This window comes from Vicugna pacos, chromosome 13 (assembly GCF_048564905.1).
Source record: "Vicugna pacos chromosome 13, VicPac4, whole genome shotgun sequence".
Lineage (NCBI taxonomy): Eukaryota > Metazoa > Chordata > Mammalia > Artiodactyla > Camelidae > Vicugna > Vicugna pacos.
The window spans coordinates 53,755,432-53,767,615 of record NC_132999.1 but is presented as its reverse complement, the minus strand read 5'-3'; the positions used below and the strand labels follow the sequence as shown (position 1 = coordinate 53,767,615).

The 12,184-nt window shown below is 45.6% G+C and overlaps 1 long non-coding RNA gene across 1 annotated transcript; it reads right to left on the bottom strand.

The window, feature by feature from the left end:
- Positions 1-2,388: 2,388 nt before the first annotated feature.
- LOC140700962 (uncharacterized) lies at positions 2,389-11,637 on the bottom strand. The gene is made up of 3 exons (XR_012079726.1): positions 11,507-11,637; positions 4,053-4,126; positions 2,389-2,464 (listed from the first exon to the last, which is right to left on the bottom strand). It is a non-coding gene; the product is annotated as an uncharacterized lncRNA (long non-coding RNA).
- Positions 11,638-12,184: the final 547 nt, after the last annotated feature.

The following is a 12,184-nucleotide window of genomic DNA, read 5'->3' as shown; positions in this document are numbered from 1 at the left end:
AAAAAAACTCAGCTGCACCCCAAACTCAGAACCTTTGGGTAGGACCCAGGCAACAGCATTTTTCAAGCTCCCCAGGGGTTCCCAGGGGCAGGCAGGTTGAGCCACAGTGGGCCTGATGGGGTCCTTCCAGCTCTGAGGGTGGGTGCTACTTCCAGCTGTGTGACCTCACGGAGGAGACTCAAAAGTCTTGTGCCTTTATTTCTTCATCAGCAAAGAAAGCGTAATAACAGCATTTCCCTCACTGAGGTGTTACGGAGGATAAAAAGGATTAATTCCCAGAAAGCGCTGATAACGATGATTGGGCACCAAGCAAAGCCTCCCGCCGTGGGAACTGGTGGCTGTCATCGCCATTCTTGTTCTTGATCCTATTGTGACCCTGAAGGAGGATGGGAAAGAGAAGGAGGAAGAGGGAGGAGGAGGAAAAAGAGACTCTGTCGGTCTGTCGCTTCTCCCCACTATGCCCATGACTCTCACAGCAGCAAAAGGAGAACACATTCAACTCTGACACCCAAAGGAACCCAAAAGGCAAGAGGCATTGGCATTTGAGTTTACGCCATTAGCAGGACAAGGGATGGATGAGCGCAGAGAGCCAGTCAGCTGGGGCCTTGGTGTTGCACTGCCCAGCATCTTTGGAGAACTACTAGGAGGGATCTTAGACATAACCTAGTCCTAACTTCTCATTTAATCAGTGAAGACTCTGAGGCATAGAGAGGTTAAATAATTCACCCAAGGTCACACGGTCTTAAGCCTAGCCAGGCTTCAAATCCAGGCATCGCTGTTTTTTTTTTTTAACTTAGTCTAGAAGTCATTAAAAACAAAACCATAACGTTCTGTAGCCTCCTCTCAGAGGACAAAAATCCACCAGCATTAATCAGTCTTTTGACTTTGGCAAGGATGCCTTATCTCTTTCCTCTAAGCAGACACAGTGCCTGCAGCCGAAAGAGCAATCGTGATAATTAATAATAATATTTTGCACTTGGAATTTTCCCCTGGCAGCAGCTGCTCTGAAAGCATCTACTCATTCAGCCACACAGTATCAGCCGATCAATCAGTCCGCAGGAGCTCACGGAGCATCTGCTGCTGGCCTCTCAGCCTGTGCTGGGTGCTTGGAGGGACCCAGGAGCACAGGAAAGAGTTCCAATACCCAAAGAGCTTGGGGAGGAAAAATAGACCCCAATGAGAGGCTGTCACTGACAGAGGCACCCGGCATCTGCAAGATGAGTCATAAAAGTCAGACACCATTCCAAGAGCTTCTGTTTGACTTACCACTCTGTTTCTTTCATCTGGGACCATGCCTGAAGTTCATTGGCCAAAGGTAACTAGCATTCATTTAAGAATAATGCCTAATAGCACCTAACACCCAGGAAGGTTTAAATGAGTTAAAGCATGTAACGCTTTTGGAATAAGGTCACACATGTGGTAAGTACCCCATCGATGCTAGCCGTTACTGGTGTTGGTGTCTGTGTCAGCAAGGTCTTACTCAGGAAACAGATGGAATGCTCAAAAGTTGTACCAGAAAGAGACTGTAAGGAAGTGGCTGTTTATGAGCTGTGGGGAGGGTTAAGGGAAGCTATGGAGGACGGTGAGGAGCCAGCAATAGCAGAAAGTTACCGTCATTCCAGACCTCAAAGGACAAAGGAAGAGGCTAGCTGCTGGTGAGAGCTGGGACCACGGAAGAGGACGCTCTACAGGGTTTGTAGTCACAGAGAAAAGCACTAGGAGACACCCCGTAGCCAGGCAGGAAGAAGCGGGCAGGACAGAGACCCCATCTCTCTTTCTTCCTGCCTTCCGATCTCCTCTTGGTGTGTCCATCAGGAAGCCAGAGGCCAGTGGCAGCTGACTGATGGGCTTTGCAGTGGTTGGCCTCTGGGGACACAGAACAGGTCAGAGAAGAGCAGATAACAAACCCAGCAAGGGGTAGTAGAGATGGGAAAGGGCAAGCAGAGATTAACCAAAGTTAAACACAACCAAAAATTCAATATGGCGGTGATGCTTTGGTGTGAGGATGCTTTTATGCCATTAGCCCTGAAATGCTGCAGCTGTATTGTTGCATGTTCTCCACGACTCAGTTCTTTCTTTCCTGTTTTCACTTTTCTGGAGAGCAAGGAACAGAATACCTGCTACTTGGTCTAGAATTCTGGCAATGATCTTCAGCCAAAAGCTTTAAAGCTTTGAAACGTAGACCCTTTGAAATCGGAAGTAGGTGTGGAATTGTGGACAAAATTATCTCCACACGTAAGTGGCCATGGAGGGGGTCCTGATAAAACTGCCCTCACCTCTACTTGGAGCCCCTCTCTCAGCTCTGATCTCTCCTCTCTGGGAAGGGGGTCCCACACTGGTCTTACTTCCTGCTTGTTCAGCCACTTGGAGATCTCTCTCCCTTGGGCTCTGAAGTCAGACAACCTGTTTGGCTCCCCTATCCACACAGTGGCCATGTGCATTTTTCCTGGTCACTCAGCCTCATCTGGAAAGAAGGATAATCATTGTTCTTACCTCGTAGGCGTGTTGGGAGATCTAAATGAGATAATACATGTAAAGCACTCAACTTAATTGGCACAATTAAGCCAATAAATATTTGCTCTTAGTACATTCCACTGACTGCTAGCTTCTTGAGGCCAGAGGTTGTGACTCTTCAACTCTGGACCTCATTATCAAAAATGGTGCCTGTATATACCTAGTAATTATCATTGTGCAAGACAGGACAATATTCCTATTTTCCTCAACAAGGAACTTGAGACTCTCTGAAGTTTTTTTGAGCTACCCAAGGCCAGAGATCCTAAGAACCAGAGCCAGGATTAAACTCAGGTGATCTGACCCGAAGCTGCATCTTCTACATCAGTCGTTCTACATTTTAGCAAGCATCAGGGTTACCCGGAGAGCTGGTTATAACATCCTCCAAGTTTCTGATGCAGTAGATCTAGGGTGGGGCCCAAGAATTTGTATTTCTAACAAGTTTCCAGGTGATATGGACCCTGCTGGTCTGGGGACCACTCTTTGAGAACCACTTGGTCTGCACTCTTAACCTTCCAATCAGTGTTCATCTCCTTCATGAACCCTCCTCTGACTTCTTCAATCTCCCAAGAACAGTCTGCACGATCCAGTTCCAACCTGAACCCATAACACTATCTAATTTTCCGGATGGGATCCCGAACGTCGTCTGAGCTTCCCTGCAGGACTGGCAACTCCTAGTGGGCAAGAACCTTATACCTCGTTGCCCTCTTATCCCCTTAAACATCCTTTATCTTCTTTCCCTCCCTCCTCCACCCTCAGCCCTTGGGGGAACCTTGCCGTATATGTTTCCATGCCTGTCTGTGCTTAGACAAACACATACACACATGTAGGGGTTTTCTTCTTCCATTTTTTTAAACAAAAATATATTCAAAATACACAATTATTCTGCTTTCTTGCCTTCTCTCTCTCTCTTTCTTTCAATTTTACCCTCCTGGAAAAAAATTTCTTCCCCACTCTTGATGAGTCGTCTAGAAGCAACACTGGCTAGACTCTCTCACACGCCCTCCCCACTGAGTGACCTGGCTCACTGGTGACTCTGGGATATGAAAATTAGCAACAGGAGCCCAGCATCTTCCTCCCCCCTCTCTTGGGAGAGAGCTGCCCACGGGAAGTCAGGTTCTGCTTGGTTCTTCCAGTCCCTGCCGTGGCCCAACGCTGCCTACTGCCAGGTGGGCGAGTCTGCCTATTCTGGGTGTGACATAAGGCAGCCCACTTCCCTACAGACAGAGCCATGTTCTCTAATAGCAGCTTTATCTTTAGCAAAGGTGATGTTTGGGGGCTCCATCTGCCTTTCTGTGGTTCTTATTTCTCAGTGGGTTCAGAATGTGGGTGGGGAGACAAGAGTACTGCATATTAGCTCCTCTTGGCATGCAGCTCTTGCAATATATCTTAGACCTAAGGACCTGGCCCATTTTAAATGGTTGATTCTGTTAGGATGCTTTTGGTTGCAAACAACAGACGGTCCAACTAAAGTAGTTCAAAAAATAAGGATACTGTTATTTCAGATGGTAAGAATTCTGCAGGCAGATCTCTTTGCCAACCTTCTGATCTTGGATTCATTTCCTCCCTCGAATGGTGGCCAGGCTCTGGGTCATCTCTTCCATCACTAGGTGTTCTGTGATAGTGGAAGGGATGGCAGAAGTTAGACCACTGGGTTTTGATGTCTGCTGTGCTATTTCTTATCTGTGGGTTCTTGGGCAAGTAACCTAAACCCTCTGACCCTCAGTCTTATCCTCTGTGCAGTGAAGATTGCAAGATTTCCCTTCTAAGAGTGCAGTGAAGATGAAATTACGCATGGAGAGTGCCTAGCACAGTCTTTGACACATAGCAGAACTCACAATACCTTCCAATTCTTGATCCATTTCTTCCCCAATGACCTCAGGTAAGGAGATAAACTTGAATCAGTTCTTAGAAATACTTCAGTTTATGCCTTAGCTCTGTATGTATGTTGCTCTCTCTAAGAGGCAAGACACATGTCCTTTCTGTAAGGACATGGGTCATATTGGATTAGAGGCCCACTCTACTTCGATAGGAACTCATTTTAACCAATCACGTCTGCAACAATCCTATTTTCCACATACAAGGTCACGTTCCGAAGTACTAGGTATTAGGACTTCAACACGAATCTGGAGGGATACAATTCAGTTCAGAACATGCCATATGCTCTGGTATCCCTCAAACACAGTCCACTCTCTTCCTGTTCGGTGTTCTTGTTCATGGGTTCCCTGAACCTGGGATGCCCCTTCCCTTCCACCTCTGTGGTCCTACTCAGACTGCCTCCTCCACGCAGCTTTCCTTCATCCCTCAGAAACAGTCCCTTTCTTGAACCCTCATACTGTTGGTGGGAATGCAGTTTGGTGCAGCCATTATGGAAAACAGTATGGAGACTCTTTAAAACACTAAAAATAGACTTACCTTATGATCCAGCAATTGTACTCCTGGGCATATATTCGGAGAAAACTCCAATTCAAAACGATACATGCACCTCAATGTTCATAGCAGCACTATTTACAGTAGCTAAGACATGGAAACAACCTAAATATCCATTGACAGATGACTGGATAAAGAAATTGTGATATATTTCTACAATGGAATACTACTCAGCCATAAAAAAGAATAAAATAATGTCATTTGTAGCAACACGGATGGATCTGGAGATGATCATTCTAAGTGAAGTAAGCCAGAAAGAGAAAGAAAAATACCATATCATATCACTTCCATATGGAATAAAAAAAGACACAAGTGAACTTATTTACAAAACAGAAACAGATTCACAGACATAGAAAACAAACTTATGGTTACCAGTGGGGGAAGTGGGTGGGAAGGGATAAACTGGGAGTTTGAGATGTGCAGATATTAACTACTATATATAAAATGGGTGAATAACAAGTTTCTACTGTACAGCACAGGGAACTATATTCAATATCTGATAGTAACCTACAATGAAGAAGAATATGAAAAGGAATGTGTGTATGTATATGGATGACTGAAACACTATGCTGTACACCAGAAACTGACACAACATTGGAAACTGACTATACTTCAATTATAAAAAGAGAAAGTGTCCCTTTCTCTTTTCACTGTCCTTATGTGCTGTTTAAAGTTGGTCCCATGCTCGATTTAGCTTGTGACGGTGTGTCTTCAGATCCCAGATCAGCCGCTCTGCAGCTGGGTGATCTAGTACCTCCCACCTCCAGTGTGGGCTGACGAACGGCTGCATCGGCATCTCCCAGAGCCAGTTAGAAACACAGAATCTCAGGCCCTACTCCAGACCTTCTGGATCAGAATAACCTGGAATGGAGCAAGGTCTCAGCTGTTCTATGTGTACACAAAAGCGTGAGAAGCACTGATCCAGCACTGGGAACTTACAGGAGCCTCAGTTCCCTCACCTGTAAAATGCTATCTGCCTCACAGGGTTGCTGGGGAATAAGAGAAAATACGTGGACAGTGCTCAACCCAGTGCCTGGAGCAGGGTAAGTACTAGATAATGGAAGTTAGAATCATCATTAACATCAGTATCAACTCTTTTTATTCAGTTTTTTTTTAAATACAGTCAGTTTCCAACGTTGTGTCCATTTCTGGTGTAGAGCATCATGTTTCAGTCATCCATATACAACCATATATTGCTTTTCACATCCTTTTTCATTATAGGTCACTACAAGTATAGTATGAACTCTCCAAGAGCAAAGATCAGGGTTAAATAAAGTAATGCACAGAAAACTCTTAGAACAACCAGGCTAAGCTCTTGGGCAGTGGTGGCTATTGTTACTGCCGTTGTTGCTTTGGGGCCCATCCCTGCGTCTTCCACTCACCCACCTTGGGCCGGTGCCCTGCTCAAACCCTGCTCATCAGTGTTTATTAAGTGGAATGCAGTGGCCCATGTGGGCCCATATGGAGAGGGAACCCCGGGCCTCGTCAGTGCTAACTGTGTTCCCTCGCCCATGCCAAGGCCCTCCCCCCAGGCTGCTGTCACTCAGCCAGCTGCCCCTCGCCCCAGTTCCACTCCCAGCCAAGAGCCCTAAACACACATATGAGTGGTTTCTTGCCTTCAGTCACCTTGTGCAGGATCCACAGCAGAGAGAGACAAACAGACAGAGAGGGGAGGGGAAGGAGCTGGGGTTGTCATTGCGGGGTAATTGAGGTCATGGGATGTATTTTCGGAACACGAGATCCTGAGTTCCTGCTGGGAAGGGAAGGGATAAGAGTCTCAGGGCCACCTGCTATGATCTGGGAACCCTCTTGGGCCTTTTCACATTCCTCATCTTATTTCCTCCTTATAAGAACCCATACGAAGTCCTTATTTTTATTCCCACTTGATAGATGAGGAAATGGAGGCATATAGAGATTGAAAGTCACCTGGCTGCTAGTGATAGAGTTGAGCTTCCAATACAGGTCTCTCTGATTCTAAACCTGCTTCCCTGAGACAGATGGGAGAGAAAGCAGAATGGAAAGATGCACAAAACCCATCCTGCCTGCCAGCTTTTTTCAGAACGGAACAAAGCCTGGCACGGAGAAGAGGGTGTGCTTGAGCCAGGTGGAATCTTGGAGAGGGTCCCACCCAACTTTCCCACAGCCGATCCCTCCCACGGGTAGACACACTGAGGCCTGGGGGTGAGTTGGGCCTTATATGAGACGGTAAAGACCCGCATATTTATAGAGCCCTGTGCTGGGTGCCCGTGCAGGGCATCCCATCTGTCCTCGCAGCAGCTGCATGAGTCACCAGGCCATTATAACCTCTACCTGCTGCTGTTCCAAATCTTTTTGGGAATTCAGTAGAGAACACATTTTCAAAAAACAAAATTGTATCACTCTCATTTTACAGATGAGGAAACCAAAGCTCAGAGCAGGAGGGAATTTACCTAAGGTTTCAAAGCCAGTGAATGGCAGAGACAGGATTTAAACCTAGCCCTATCTGATCCCCAAACCCATGGCTCCCACCGATGCCTGACTGGAGAGAGGGAATTTAGCAAGGAATCAGCCCAGAAGCAGATGGAGGAGAGATGGAGGCCACTCTCATCTGCCCCTGCGGCCACAGCACAGCTCATCCCCAGGGGTAGGGGACGAGAGTTCATCTTCCCAAGATACAGCAGGTACCACAACCACACCTAGGACATCGGGAGGTACACAGAGATCCCGTCCAGGCCAGCTCAGGGGAAGCTTCAGACACCTCCTCACCAAGGCCCGAGGGAGAATATTCTGCAAGATCTCTGACCCTCCTGGGCCCAGATCCAGCCCAGCTCAGCCTTGCTTCCCTTTGCCCTGCCACCCTCACCAGCAACATCCATCTTCCTGATATTCCCTCTGTAAGCGCCATGTCCAAAGCTGCCTTTGTCTGATGGCCGCACCCTTTTCTTATCTGTCCTATTATTTACTTGATAATTTTTCTTTAAAGTGACTAGCTTTTAACTTGGCCTTGTCCTGAAGAATAACATCCACAGAATTGCAGCTGTGGGGTGCTCACCATTCACGTCGATGTCCGCACACATAAACGCACAACTGTTACAAAGAGAATTGGCTTATTTGGGTACCAACTGACATGATCTAATGTTTCAGCAGTGATATGTGGACCAAATTCCTGAAAACTCTGACCTCTATGTGCTGAATTAATTCTCTCAACAACCTTGAAGCGGTAGGCTTAACATTTCTCTCAATTTGGCAAGTAAAGAAACTGAGTATCCAAGGAATTTGCTCAAAGTCACACAGCCAGCAAGGTCTTCTCCACCAACGCTTCCCTGCATCTCCAGCAGTGACTTTGGCCTACTGCTCTGCTGGGGCTGCCATCAGGAGGGCCACCAGTAGCTTTCTCATTTTCCCACTATTTGAAGCGCCATTTCTTTGCAGCATTTGATGCTGTCATGCAGAATCCAGGAACCCTCCCTCACAGCAATGGCCTCCGTGTCAACCTAGAACGGACAAAGACAAGAAGTTAATGGAGAAAAAAGAACCCTCCTACATTGTTGGTGGGAATGTAAATTGTTGCAGCCACTATGGAGGACAATATGGAGATTCCTCAAAAAATTAAAAATAGGCTTATCATATGATCCAGCAATCCCATTCCTGGGCATATATCTGGAGGAAAATATAATTCAAAAAGACACATGTACCTCAATGTTCATAGCAGCACTATTTACAATAGCCAAGACATGGAAACAATCCAAATGTCCATCAACATATGACTAGATAAAGAAGATGTGATATATATATATATATATATAATGGAATATATATATATTATATAAATATATAAATATATAATGGAATACTACTCAGCCATTAAAAAGATGAAAATAATGTCATTTGCAGCAATATGGATGGACCTGGAGATTGTCATTCTAAGTGAAGTAAGTCAGAAAGAGAAAGAAAAGTACCATATGACGTTGTTTATACATGGAATCTAAAAAAAAAAAGCACACAAATGAACTTATCTACAAAAGAGAGACAGATTCATAGACATAGAGAGCAACTTATGGTTACCAGTAGGTAAAAGGGGTGGGAAGGGATAATTTGAGAATTCAAAATTTGTACCTTTTGGGAAATTATGGAAATGTTAGCTATCTTGACTGTGGTGGTGGTTTCATTGGTATACACATCTATCAAAATTTATCAAATTGTACACCTGAAATATGTGTAGTTTACTGTACAGGAATCATACCATAATAAAGGTGTTAAAAAAAAATAAAAACCATTGTTTTCCTTAAAACATAAAATTAAAATTAAAAAATTAAAGCTTGGGAGGTAGTCCCATATGCCCGTTTAAAAAAAAAAAAAGAAATCCAAAGCAAGCTGGGAAATTTGACTCACCCTCATGTGATCAAGACACTGCAAGGGAGAAAGCCACGTGGTGCCTCTGAGTTGTCTTAAGGGAGCATGTTTAATGCCCCCCACAAAGGACAGTTGGAAAAGAGGCTTTTCCTGAGTCCAAGCTTCTTCATGCCACCATGTCAGATTTCAGCAGCCAAGACTGATGTTAGGGATCTGAGTGCATGCAACAAAAAGGCACTGGCTCACTCAGGCAATGAAATTTACTGGGAAGATGTGGGAAAGCTTACAGATTGAAGAAAAAAGTGAAACAAACACACAAACTAGTTCTCAGGAAGAATGAGAAACCAAGAATCCATGGGGCAGGAAACCAAAACATAATCCCTGCCAGGCCCCTGTGGGTGAATCATGTTCACCTGCCACTGTCTTCATGTTACTCTCCTTTAGACTCAGATTCTGGGAGCAATCCTGGGTCCTGTGTCCATCTCTTGGCTGGGTGATGGGCAGGACATCTTGATTGACAGCTCCACCAGACCTGCCCATGGTGAAGGAAGGATCACTCACAAAAGGAGCATCAGAGCTTCTACCACAAAAAGGAGGGACAGGGCCTGGCAGGCAAAACACAGGCATCCTATGTCATCAAACACATCGCCTTCAGAAGATGTTGAAGGGTCCATCAGTTTCACACTCAGAGCAATTCTAACTCTCTATCAGAGCTGTAGAATGAAGTAGGCTCCAGAATGGGTGTCCTCAAACAACTAGCCAGACTGAAGAAAGGGTGAGAAGAAACTCTCGGGGGGATATCTTGGCCTTCAAATGGTTGTGTCTTCAGACAACTGTCAGGACGTTTGGTGGTGACCAGAGGACCACGGAGAATTCTGAAGTTCCCTACTCACTCCCTCTGGTAGCCTCTGGGTATCCCTCCAAAACCATTGGAAGAGCTGTCTTTCCAAAGATTCTGATCAAGTTGCTCTTCTGCTTAAAACCCATTAGTTGCTTCCCATTGCTCATAGAAAAAAGTCCAGATTTTTACCATTGCCTGCAAGGTGCTGTGTGATCTGGCATCCGCCTACCTCTTACACCATTCACTCTATGCCAGCCACACTGGTCTTCTTTTAATTCCTAGAATTCATCAGGAGACTTCCCAGCTCTTGGCCCTTACACATCTGTTTCCTCTGCCTAGAAGTTCATCTCATCTTCCCCCTCCCTTCCTGGAAAACTCCTTCTAGTCCTCCAAGTCTCTATTGAAATGGCAGTTCATCAGGAAGAAGTTCCTTTCCCCTCTTCCAGTCCGCTAGCTTGGAAGCTCTCTTACATAGTCTCCCAACTTCCTGTGATGGGCTGAAATTCACACGCGGAAGTCCTCACCTCCCAGTACGTCACAGTCTGACTATATTTGGACACAGAGTCTTTTTTTCTTAAGTTATTGAGTCACTCTTAGTTTTGGGGTTTTTTTTTTTAAAGAATATTTGGTTTTCAATCATTTTTGGGGGGACAGGAAATTAGGATTGTTTGTTTATTATTTTGGTTTTGTTTTTGGATTTTTGTTTTTTTTTTACTGAAGTATATAGTTAGTTTACCATGTTGCATCAGTTTCTGGTGTACCGCATAATGTTTCAGTCACACGTGTACATAATACATTCCTTTTCATATTCTTTTTCATTATAGGTCACTACCAGATATTGAATACAGTTCCCTGTGCTCTACAGTAGAAACTTGCTGTTTGTCTATTTTATACAGTGGTTAGTATCATTATTCTTTTTAATGGCAGTGCTGGGGATTGAACCCAGGTCTTCGTGCACGCCAAGCACAAGCTCTACCCTCCCCCTCGGACATAGGATCTTTAAAGAGGTAATTATGTTAAAATGAGGTCATTAGGGTGGGCCCTAATCCAATAAGATCGGTGTCCTTATGAGAACAGAAAATTTAGACAGAAAACCGTGTGAAGACACAGGGAAAAGACAGTCATCCACAAGCCAAAAAGAGGCCATAGGAGAAATGAATCCTGCTGACACCTTGATCTTGGACTTCTAGCCTCCAGAATTGTGAGAACAGAAGTTTCTGTTGTTTAAGCCACCCAGTCAGGGGGACTTTGTTATGGCAGCCAGAGCAAACTAATCACAATGGTGGTGACAGGTTATGGTGTGATTTCTTATGTGCCTGTCCCTCCCGCCAGACTAAACTGTGCAGACACACAGGCACCACATCACTATATCTGCACGTCCATCCCCAGTACCTAGCACAGCGCTTAGTCCATAGTAGGTGCTCCAAAAATGATTGGCATGAAAGAATGAACCAACGAGCCTCATCTCAGGTGACCAAGTAGCGAGAGAGGTGGGAGACTGACACAGCGCAGACCAACCCTGTGACTCCCCTTCCTCCTTCCTAACCACCCTCCCAATGTAGAGCTGTTCTACCGTGAGACTTGCAATTTGATTTACTCTTGAGTGACATCATAGCCATCACCATGGCAACACCCAGCAATGCCTGTCTGCCGGACAAAGTCTCTTCCATCAGGAAAGGGCAAATGGACACCCAGGATGGGGAGGCATTTGTGAGGCACAAGCATCAGCCCTCACAGCCCCACACTGGCAGCCAGGGCCTGGGGGAGCTGCTGGTCTAACAGCGTAGGTGCCCTGATGAAGGGCAGCCAGGACCACCTTCCCTGCCGCTGAAGAACTCTTTGTCTTTGAGACAGGCCAGCCAGCTGGAAGCAAAATTATGTGGGTGGAGACCAAGTACAGCCCAGGCACATCTGGCCAGCTTACCTGCAGAATCTGCCCTGAAAACACCCACAATGACTGAAACTATTGCCTTCCTGTCTATCTATCACTCTTTCCCGTCCTGATTTCTCCCTTTCCCTCCTGCCCACCATCCTCCGCACTCCTCACTTCCTGTCTTTTTTTTTCTCCAG